Source organism: Physeter macrocephalus, chromosome 14, assembly GCF_002837175.3.
Source record: "Physeter macrocephalus isolate SW-GA chromosome 14, ASM283717v5, whole genome shotgun sequence".
Taxonomy (NCBI): domain Eukaryota; kingdom Metazoa; phylum Chordata; class Mammalia; order Artiodactyla; family Physeteridae; genus Physeter; species Physeter macrocephalus.
The window spans coordinates 81,390,698-81,401,220 of NC_041227.1; the positions used below are offsets into that span (position 1 = coordinate 81,390,698).

Here is a 10,523-nt window from a genome sequence, read left to right on the forward strand (position 1 = left end):
TGAATTTTGCTCATATGGTGATTGGTTTATGGAAAATTTCCGAAATAATTAGTGAATACTCACATCTATTGTGTAATTTCAATTACATAAACCCATTTTCTGAGGCACCTTCAACCTAAACATCTCTGTCACCTCAGCCCCAGCACAGCCAACCTCTCCCTCGGGGTTTCTGACATACTCAGGAGGAGGTTTATCGCACTGTGTGTCTTGCACAGTAATAGTACATGACTGTGACCTCAGATCTCAGACTGCTCAGCTCCGTGTAGGCTGTGGATGTGTCCACACTCATGATGATTGTCCTGGAACTTCTGGCCATACCTTGTTTCACCGTCTTTGGGGTCAATTTGTGTCATTCACTAAAGCCCTTGTCCAGAGACCTTTGGAACCAAGTGAATAAAGCAGCTGGTGAAGGTGTATCTGAAAGCCTTGCAGGAGACATTCACTGATGCCTTGGACTTCTTTGCCTTAGTGCCAGACCGCACCAGCTGGATGTGGGAGTGGACGCCTGTGGAGAGGGGTCAGGAGTGGATGAAATCCACTTGACTTGTCCTGATTCCCTCCCCAGCCCAGGGACTGGGAAGTTCCTTACATGTAGCCACTGCTGCCAGGAAGAGGATCCCCCCAGTCCAGTCTGTGGTGAGGACTGTGAGACTTCCGTAGAGGATGCTGTATGGTTGTTGGATGATGCTCTTAGGGCGAGACATACCCATCTTTAACCGAGGATATCTCAACTTATTTGCCCATTGATGAGGCAGAATATTTCATATTCAGTGCCTGTCTAGCCAAGAAAAGGTGGATATCCCATGGACCATACTCAGTGCGATGCCAAAGGCCCAAGTCCTAATCCTTGTCTGAGAATATGTGTCCCCCATCACATCCTTGACCTCTGTGCAGACAGAGTTCTTCAGACTGAGAAAGAAGCCCCACAGGACATGCCTCTCTTTTTGAGCCCACCTTTGAATGACAGGGAAACAACCTGAACATGTTCTGAGCTTTGATAACTAAATGTTACTCCTAGGGTCAGACTGTCTCCCCAAACTCTGCAACCATTGGATTAAAAAAATCCCGTTTTCCACTTCTAAGAATTAGGATATCTAGAAGGCCTACAAATTTACCTGTTAAACACAGTTCTCATTGCCTTATTGAGTTGGGTATGTGTTCCCAATAGAATCCACTATTAATCACACAGGAGTAAGCGGTCCTTAACAACTCAATTTAGATTTGTTTTAGCTGAAAAGAGAAGACTCAGTCCCTGAGAGGAAACCACTCCCCAGTTCCTTCCGCATCTTCTCCTGGGGCTGCAATCCTGTGCTGGGTGGGTCGTGAGCACCCCCAGTACCCTGCGGGGAAGGGTCCTGCCTGGTCTCACATTGTATTTACCTCAGTATCTCTAGTCCAGTATTCAGTGGCTGTGCCCTGCCTTCAGAATCCTTTTACAGTGACACCATATTCTTTCTACATCATCTTTTGAAATAGTGAATTGGCCTTACTAAACCCACATACTTTACAGGGAGACCCCAAGCAAGGATTTTATGAAACCACAAGGGAGCCCTTTCCCTGGAGGTGCCAGATGCATTGATACAGTTGACAGTCGTGTAAGTCCAGAGTCTATCAGGGGCTTTGGGGGTTCCTCTCATTTCCTTTGGGCTCCTCTGGTTTAATATTATGTCAGAGAACACCTGCACATAGAAGCCCTGGATCTCAATGCACACATAACATCTAATATTCCAATAATACAGACAAACACACACACACACAGTGGCTAATTATCATAGTAATGCACTTGAAATTTCTTCTTTTCTATACCTAGCACATGCGCAGTGCCCTCCGTGCCCTGACACACACTGACCCTAGGCTTGAGTGTGTGACTTGCTTTGACAAACAAAAGCAAACACAGTCAAGTGGAGACTGGAGTGTGAATGCACGTTGGGTTTGCCTGTTCTTGAAGAATCTGGACGCTGCAGTTGCCCCATGGGAAGGGTACAGGCTTGCCCCACATTGTCAGAAGTGGGGCACAGTCACAACATTTCTCTCTCATAGTGCCTGCACCTGAGGGACCCCAGAGACCCCACCTGCAGGAAGGAAGACCCTGAGAAGTCTGAGGAGGAAGAGGAGGATGAGGCAGCGTTGTTGTCAACTGACTCAGGTGATGGCTGTTCTGCTGGGTCACCAGGTGGGTGGGACAGTAGCAGGAAGATGAGCTAGGTCAGCTCCATGAGGGATGCCCTGGCTTTTGCAGGACACCGCATCACCAGAAGTTTCTCCATCCTCGGGCTCAGTCCTGCTGGTCATCTTTCCTCTTGACCGCCTGCCCTGTGGACCTAAGACCCCAGCATCTGACAGGTAGGTAGACCCACTGCTTAATCACCCACAACTGCGCCAACTGTGGGGAACCTGCGTCATCTTTTACGTCTCTGGTGGAACCCGGATCGTGATTACACCTGGATCCACCAAAAACTCCTGGAGGAGGAGGGAAACGTTGTCATAGAACACTAAGGAAAGAGAGAAAAACAGCCTGAGGCTGATGAGCGAGGATCCTGAGTTTGGTCTGTAAGCTGCAGGTGTCAGAGGCTTCAACCTGATCTCCTGTTCTGGACTTTGTCTCACTGAGGTCTCTGGGCATCCCTAAGTTCTCCTCCTTGGGGAGTCTGTGTCTTGTAGCACTTACAGCTTTCCTCCGCTAGTGTTATCCTGGAGCCTCATTACTGTGGTAGTCGTCTGGGGGAGAGGGCTCTCACATATTCTCATGATTAAATCTCAGTGAGGCAGTTATCCCGTGTCTCTAATCTGTGATTCTCACAGGGTTTCCTCAGTGGCGTCGGGCTCGGACTTGTTCCCTTCTGATTACCCGCCTGATTCACAAAATATTATGACCAGGGAGCTTGACCTTATTAGTTGCACAAAAATGTTTCCTAATTTTAGGGAGAAAGAAAATAGAGATATGTGACTCATGAGTACTTAAAAAACTTAAATGAAAGAAAGGCATTTAATAAATATAAACAGTATCAGAAATTCTCTTTCAAAAAGAAAATGAAACATTACGCATCTGTTATTTTTTTATCTTGTCAAAGTATGTTTTCTGCTAAAATATACCTAAAAACCTGTGTGTGTATGTGTGTGTGTGTTAAAATGTAGCCAGATTTGTTTTCATCAGGTATGGTGAGACACACGGACGTGGAAGTGATTGTCAGTTTACGCTCACAGATCCCTAGAAACGGGGCACACACCACACAGGGGCCACTCAGGGAGGCACTGGGGTTGGTCAGGATACAGAGGAGGGGGCGGGCCATGCACCAGAGACCGGATTGGGGTTTTGAAATGGATGAGGCAGGGTAGGTATGCTGAGTAAAATTAGCACTGGATAACTTGAATAATTTTGTCAGGCTCTTGGGCATGTGTGGTCCCTGGTTGTCTGAGACCTGGCCCTGGGGTGATCCAGGTCAGGAGGAATGTAGAAAGGTGTGTGAGAGCTTGTAAGAGAGATAGAAAATAGAGATGTGCTCTGGATTGGTGGCTTGTATATCAGAGGTACACCTGCCGGAAGGTGTCTGATATCTGCAGGAATTTGCAGCCCAGGAAGGGGCAGTCTGTGTAAGATCAGGGCCCCCCAAGTCAGAACATGGAGAATACAGAAATAGGAAAATATAGTTACTACAGTTGTCCCTGCGGTGCTCTGGCTTCAAATTAAGGGAACTCTGGGAGAGTGACTTTCAGAGAATATGGCAGAAGTCACTCTAAATGGAATAAAACATTTTACTATGAGAGTAGGAAGAACAAACACAAGTAAAAGTATAAAGATTCCTTGTAAACTGGCTCATCACCAAGTCCCCATTTGTATGGCATTAGCCAGGAAAATAGATTTGAAGTTTTGGGGCTCTCTAACACTACCTGGGTGGAGTTGTGAAGAGTATTAGAATATGCTCAGGTCAAGGAGATGGGTCCAGAAGTTATGCCCTTTGAGAGTATGAACTGTAAGTACGTTTATGCAAAGATAGTAGTATTTGTGTATAGCCAAGGCTGTAGTAGGAGCGGGTGGTCCTACTCCAGAGGGGTCAAGGTGTTGACTGAAAGGAGGCCGGTGCTTCCTGGAGACAACATTTATGTCCATTATTTTCTTTCTTTTTTAAACTTCTGCTCCCTGCACTCATTCATTCATTTATAGTATTTATATTTTTGGCTGCGTTGGGTCTTCGTTGCTGCGCGTGGGCTTTCTCTAGTTGCGGCGAGCAGGGGCTACTCTTTGCTGCGGTGCGCAGGCTTCTCATTGCAGTAGCTTCTCTTGTTGCAGAGCACGGGCTCTAGGTGCGCGGGCTTCAGTAGTTGTGGCTCGCGGGCTCTAGAGCGCAGCCTCATCCATTATTTTCTTTAAATTAAGACTTTATTTTTTTTTTGAGAGCAGTTTTAGGTTTACAGCATAATGGGGGGGGGCAGTACAGAGCTATCCCGTATACGTACTGACCCCCCACAGGCACAGCCTCCACCATCATCACTACCCTCAGATGGCGCACTTGTTATAGCTGATAAACTGTCATGACACGTGACAATTACCCAAAGTCCATAGCTTACCTTAGGGTTCACTCTTGTACATTTTGCGGGACTTTACAAATGTGTGACATATGTCCAGTATTAAGGAGTCATGAGGAGTATTTCCCTGCCCTGTAAGTCCTCTGACTTCACCTGTTCATCCATCTTCCTCTACCTGAACTCCACGCAGTCACTGATCTGTTTACTGTCTCCATAGTTCTGTGTTTTCCAGAATATCACAAAGTTAAAAGCATACAATATGAAGCCTTTTTGGATTGGCTTCTTTTACTCAGTAATATGCATGCCTCTTCCATGTCTTTTCATTCTTTTATTGCCAAATAATATTCTATTGTCTGGATGCACCCAGTTTATTTGTCTGTTCACTTACTGTAGGACATCTTGGTTGCTTCCAAGTTTTGTCAACCATGAATAAAGCTGATATAAACATTTGTATGCAGGTTGTCACGTGGACCTTTGTTTTCTGTGTCTTTGGGTAAATATCAAGATGTATGATTGCTGGGTCATGTGGTAAGAGCATGTTTCCTTTCGTAGAAACTGCTGCAGTGTCTCCCAAAGTGGATGCACTGTCTTGCGTTACAGCAAGCGGTGAATGAGTTCCTTTCCTTCTCCAGCCTTGCCGGCATGTGGCGGGTAATTGCGATGTGTCATGACAGTTTATCAGCCTTGCCAGCAGGTAGTGTGGTCCATGTTGCAGACTTTGGCTGTTTGAATAATTGTGTATAGTCATCACATCATGGTTTTACTTTACATTTCCCTGATCACACGTGAAGCAGAGCTTCTTCTCATGTGCTCATTTGCTACCTGTTTATCTCTGTTGGTGAAGTTTCTATTCAGGTCTTTGGCCCATTTTTTTTTTTAATAAATTTTTTTATTTTTTAATTTTTTTTATTTTTGACTGTGTTGGGTCTTTGTTGCTGCGTGCGGGCTTTCTCTGGTTGGGGTGAATGGGGCTGCTCTTCGATGCGGTGCGCAGGCTTCTCATTGCAGTGGCTTCTCTTGTTGCAGAGCACGGGCTCTAGCTGTATGGGCTTCAGTAGTTGTGGCTCACGGGCTCAGTAGTTGTGGCACGCGAGCTCTAGAGCGCAGGCTTAGTGGTTGTGGCGCACGGGCTTAGTTGCTCCATGGCACCAGGGCTTGAACCTGTGTCCCCTGCATTGGCAGGCGGATTCTTAACCACTGCGCCACCAGGGAAGTCCCTTTGGTACATTTTTAAATCAGGTTTTCTGTTTTCATATTGTTGAGTTTCAAGTGTCTTTGTATAATTGGGTAACAGTACTTTACCAGATGAATCTGTTACAAATAATTTATCCTAGGCTGTGGCTTGTATTCTCATTGTCTTGACATTGTCTTCCACAGAGCAGAAGTTTTTAAATTTAATAGAATCTAGCTTATCAAAGATTTATTTTATGGATCCTAAAAAGTCATCATTCATTCTACCCCAAATCATCTAGTTTTTCTCCTGTGTTATCTCATGGAGGTTTTAGAGTTTTGAGTTTTACATTCAGCTCTGTGAACCATTTTCAGTAAAGTTCTGTGAAGACTATAAGGTCTTTGCCAAGATTGACTTTTTTGCATGTGGATATCCAGTTGTTCCATTTGCTAAAAAGCCCCATTAATTTTCAGAATGGCACAGATAGGAGGAATGTCTTCCAGACTTCGCTTTAATCTTGGTAAAACGGGGGTGTACATTTTGGCAGAGAGCAAGGATTATACCAGAATTGTGGTCTAAGCAGAGGGTGAGCCCAGACACATAATAGAAATCCCAATATCAAAAGAAGAAAAGCAGTAAAGGTTATGTGTTCATCATTTGTGTTTTAAGAGGGACCATCCACAGGCTTTACTGGGGCTCAGGATTTAGCATCCAGGATGAAGTCATCACCAATGGGAAGGTCTTGAGTTGGACGGGTATCATCTGGGATGTGGACTGGAGAACCTCCAAGTGAGTTCCTGTTGCAGTGGATGTGGGTCTCAGCATTTGCCATGGTTGTTTGAAGCAGTGTCTCTGTGGCAGAGTGGGCTTCCAATTATACTTTAATGAAAACAACTAGACCATTACTAATTAGATCAGCAATCGTCAGGATGATGTGAGCTGTGCTTGACCAGTCTCTGTTATTGTTGTTGTTTGTGGGCCGATAGGGTCCTGTATCAAATGAGCCACCTGCCCTGTAGGACAGGTTATGGTTAGTGCTTCCAGGAGAGTATGTGCCCTAGATCTGGTGTCCAACCCTTTTGGTATGGAGGAAAGAGAGTAAAATATATTAAAAAATAAATCAAGCCATGGGGAAAGGGAGAGAAACATTCGGGGGATTATGTGCCAGCCTGGAATTTGGAAAGGAATTGTTTGAGAAGAGCATTATGTTTCTAATGTCAAACATCTGTCTCGGACCCGTCAGGGACATGATGGTTCTATTGAATGGTATCCCAAGACCCTGCATTGTGTGTATCGAAAATGAAGTGTGTAGTTTAGTTACTATTAGCAAAGTCTATAACTGCAAAGGAAACAAGTAGTGCCCTAGTAAGGCATTGTAGGTGTTAGCATACATGGAAATATGTGTCATTTTGATTTACATTTTAGGTATCTTTGAGGCAAGAGATTCCCAGATACTTTTACACCAAAGGGGACAATTTTTGGACAATGGCGCAATAGTTTATTATAAATGAGAAGATGGGGTTATTTGTTGTCCAGGGTATCCACTGCTTAGGCCACTGCACCCGCCCTGTCCCTGGGACTAGACCTCGTGCTCCTGAGTCCAGAGCACTCCTTGGTGTCCTGATGACACCCTGCAGCCCAGCCCCTCCCGTCTCCCTGCAGGGAAGTTTGTGTCTGGGCTCACCCTGATCTCCGTTTATTGTGTCTCTTACACAGTAACGCATGGTCCTGTCCACGGCTCTCAGGCTGTCCATTTGCAGATACAGCATGTTCCTGGCATTGTCTCTGGAGATCGCAAATCAGTCCTTCACAGAGTCTGCATAGTTAGTGCTACCAGTACCAGTATTAATGGATGAGACCCACTCCAGCCCCTTCCCTGGAGCCTGGCACACCCAGCTCATCCAGTAGCTACTGAAGGTGACTCCAGAGGCTGCACAGGAGAGTCTCAGAGACCCCCCAGGCTACACCAAGCCTCCCCCAGACTCCACCAGCTGGACCTCTGCAAACACAGAGACATCCTGGTGAGGAGACTGTCACACATCCGCTGATTCCCTCACTCATATCCCCTCACATCCTCAGTATCTCTTGTTCTCCATCAGTTACCTTGTAAAATAGCAACAAAGACAAAGCAGCTCAGCCCAGACTCCACGGTGAGTTGTCTGTATTCAGTCCTTGCACAGCTGATGCCGAGGCAGGGCCATAACAGTGAGGTGTGGGGGTTCTCCGAAGGATGACTTGGGCTCGAAGATGCCCCAGCTGGTCCTTCCTTGGACTGAAGGACACTTGATGTCCCATCCAGTCTTATTTCTCTCTCTGTCACTCAGGGTCAGAGCTGCATCAGGGCTGACATCACTCCCAGCATCACAAACATACTTTCCTAAAAACAAATTCCATGCAAATGGAATCCATTTTCGATGACTGCTTTTTACGTGACCTGAAATAACTGAAAAAATACCTTAGCATAGTTATTGATAATATGAACCTGCTTCTTTAGGCAAATATAAAATATAAAATAACAATGGCAATGGTCAGTTTTATGTGTCAGCTAGCCTGGGCTCCCTCTCCAGTTATTCAGTCAATCCCTAATCCAGGTGTTACCTCGAAGGTATTTTGTAGATGTTGTTAAATTCTATCATCATTTTACTCTAACCTAGGAATATTACCCTAGATAACCTGGTTGGGCTTGGTTCAATCACAGCAGACCTGAAGAAGATGCAGTTCCACAGTGGACAGCAGCTTCATCTACTACTCGAGATTTCCGGCCTGGCCTTTCTGACGTCTGGCCCCATGAAGGTTGTATGTCTCCAACCGACCGCAGAGCCTCCATCCTCCAGAGCTCCCAGCACAGCGGGGTGTCCATCAGGCTCTCCTGGAAGCCACAGGTCAGGTGACCCCACAATAGTTTGATCAGAACAAGTTCAAACTCCACATCCCGTTGTGTCTAAACAAACATCACTCCCCTGAGTACTTATGTCCGCTTACCTTCCCCAGTGAGTGCACGTGCAAAGGACAGCAGGCACGTCCTGGTCCACAGCAAGTCTGAAAGTCCCATCACACCTTCCCAGGTGCCTGCAGGAGCCACGGCCTGGGCCCCACCTAAGCTCCAGGTAAAGGGTCTGCCCCTGGGGTTTAGACCACAGAAAGGTCATGACCCCTTTTCAGAGAGTGGAAGGAGAAAGGGTTTGGGGACAAAAAGGTGAAGGAGAAAGAAAACTGATTCACAGAAGCAGAGACAGCCTGATCGGTGTTCACTGTTCAGCATTGAGTCTGGTGAGAGGAGGGTTAGATTGAAAATCCATCAACTTCTCTCAGGGACTGGCCCAGCCTTAGGCTCCGTCGGGCTGGGACCAGGACAGCAAAGACCGTCCCTGTCCAGGATTTCTATTGAGGTCTGTCCTTGCAGGCTGATAGGAAACCAGCAACAGGGTTCCTCAGGCTTCCTCACCTCCCTGCTGCTGGTGGCCATCAGCAGTCACTACTGGCTCTGTAAGTGGACTCTGCGTTGGTGCACGTGAGACTGTGTGCTCGCGGTAGAGCAGAAGCTTCTAATCAGAAATCTATAGCTGGCAAACAATTACAAACGTAGAGAGCGTCTACGGGCAATGGTGAGACACAGAGGGAACCACAGGCTCTGGCAGGAAACCTCCCCCTTCATCCGCACCTGCTCGTGGGGCTGGTCTCTGTGCTCAGTGGGTCCTGAGCACCCCTGGGGGCCTCAGCCCTGCCTCATGGTCCTCAGTGAAACCTGCAGCCAGGCCCTCCTGTCTCCCTGCAGGGAAGTTTCTGTCTGGGCTCACCCTGACCTCCCCTCCCTGTGTCCCTCGAACAGTCTGCAGCCATGCCCTCGGTGGTTACAGAGCTCAGCTGCAGGGAGAACTGGTTCCTGGTTGTGCCTCTGGAGACGGGGAGGTAACTCCTAGGGGCTGGGGCTGGGGCTGAGTCGTCATTCTAGCATATTCCTGAGGACCAGTGCAGCCCCGTCCCCAAGGGCTGATGGAGCCCAGCTCCAGCAATAACCACTGGCTGGGATGAGGGATCCAGAGACAGCACAGGGGAGGGAGAGGGTCTGCAAGGTGCAGTCCTGGGCCCAGCTCCTGTGCCTGCACCTGGGACAGGACACCTGGCGACAAGGAAAATCAGTCGCTGTCAGTCACCTGTGGCCACACCCATCCCCACAGCCCCGTGTGTGACACCTGCGACCCTCACTTTGGGGAGGTGTCGCCAAGCAGAGGAGAAGAGCCCACAGCCCTGCCTTCCCCAGGGACCTCAGCCCTGTCTGCGGAGGGAGCTGTGAGCTCTCGCAACCCAGGGGTGGACTTGACCCTCGAGCTTGAAGAGGATTTTTCATATTGGAAGCCTTGTCCTTAGAAGTGGGGAGAGACTGAAGAACTCCTTTTCTGTTATTTCTTATTATTGCTAACCAACATATAATCGTTCTCCCCACTTTCTAAGGACTCAGATTGTTTTCTATCCATAATGGCCCTTTTCTCCTTTCTTTTCAATCAGTTTTTGCAGGGGTTAAGTGGAAGAAATAGTCCTACTCTATTTTCTGATGTTTGAGAGCTGACACCTTAAAGGTCACTCCTCTCTTCTTCCTCTGCCCACTGCTGGGAAATTTGGTAAGAAGCACAGCTTCTCCCTCCTTCGATGCAGGTGGGAGATCAAAACCACATGAGCCGTGCCTGTGAGCACAACACTTAACCCTCCCACACCCAGGAACCACATTAAAAACCCTAATCCGTCTCCATTGCTGGTGCTATCAAAGCATTTCTGATGTTCTTGAGAGGTCTGCCCTGCTCTCAACAGACACCTCAATAATGGAGGTGAG

The 10,523-nt window shown here is 47.4% G+C and overlaps 1 long non-coding RNA gene and 1 pseudogene across 1 annotated transcript in view; one reads left to right on the forward strand and one right to left on the reverse strand.

Annotated features, from left to right (window-relative positions):
* Nucleotides 1–6: 6 nt before the first annotated feature.
* LOC102977496 (uncharacterized) lies at nucleotides 7–9,161 on the reverse strand (annotated as a pseudogene).
* A 527-nt stretch (nucleotides 9,162–9,688) lies between these two features.
* Nucleotides 9,689–10,523, forward strand: part of LOC114487804 (uncharacterized) — a 37,828-nt gene continuing 36,993 nt past the window's right edge. Inside the window, exon 1 of the long non-coding RNA XR_008619307.1 lies at nucleotides 9,689–10,518. This is a non-coding gene — a long non-coding RNA (uncharacterized lncRNA). The remainder of the gene's footprint in view (nucleotides 10,519–10,523) is intronic.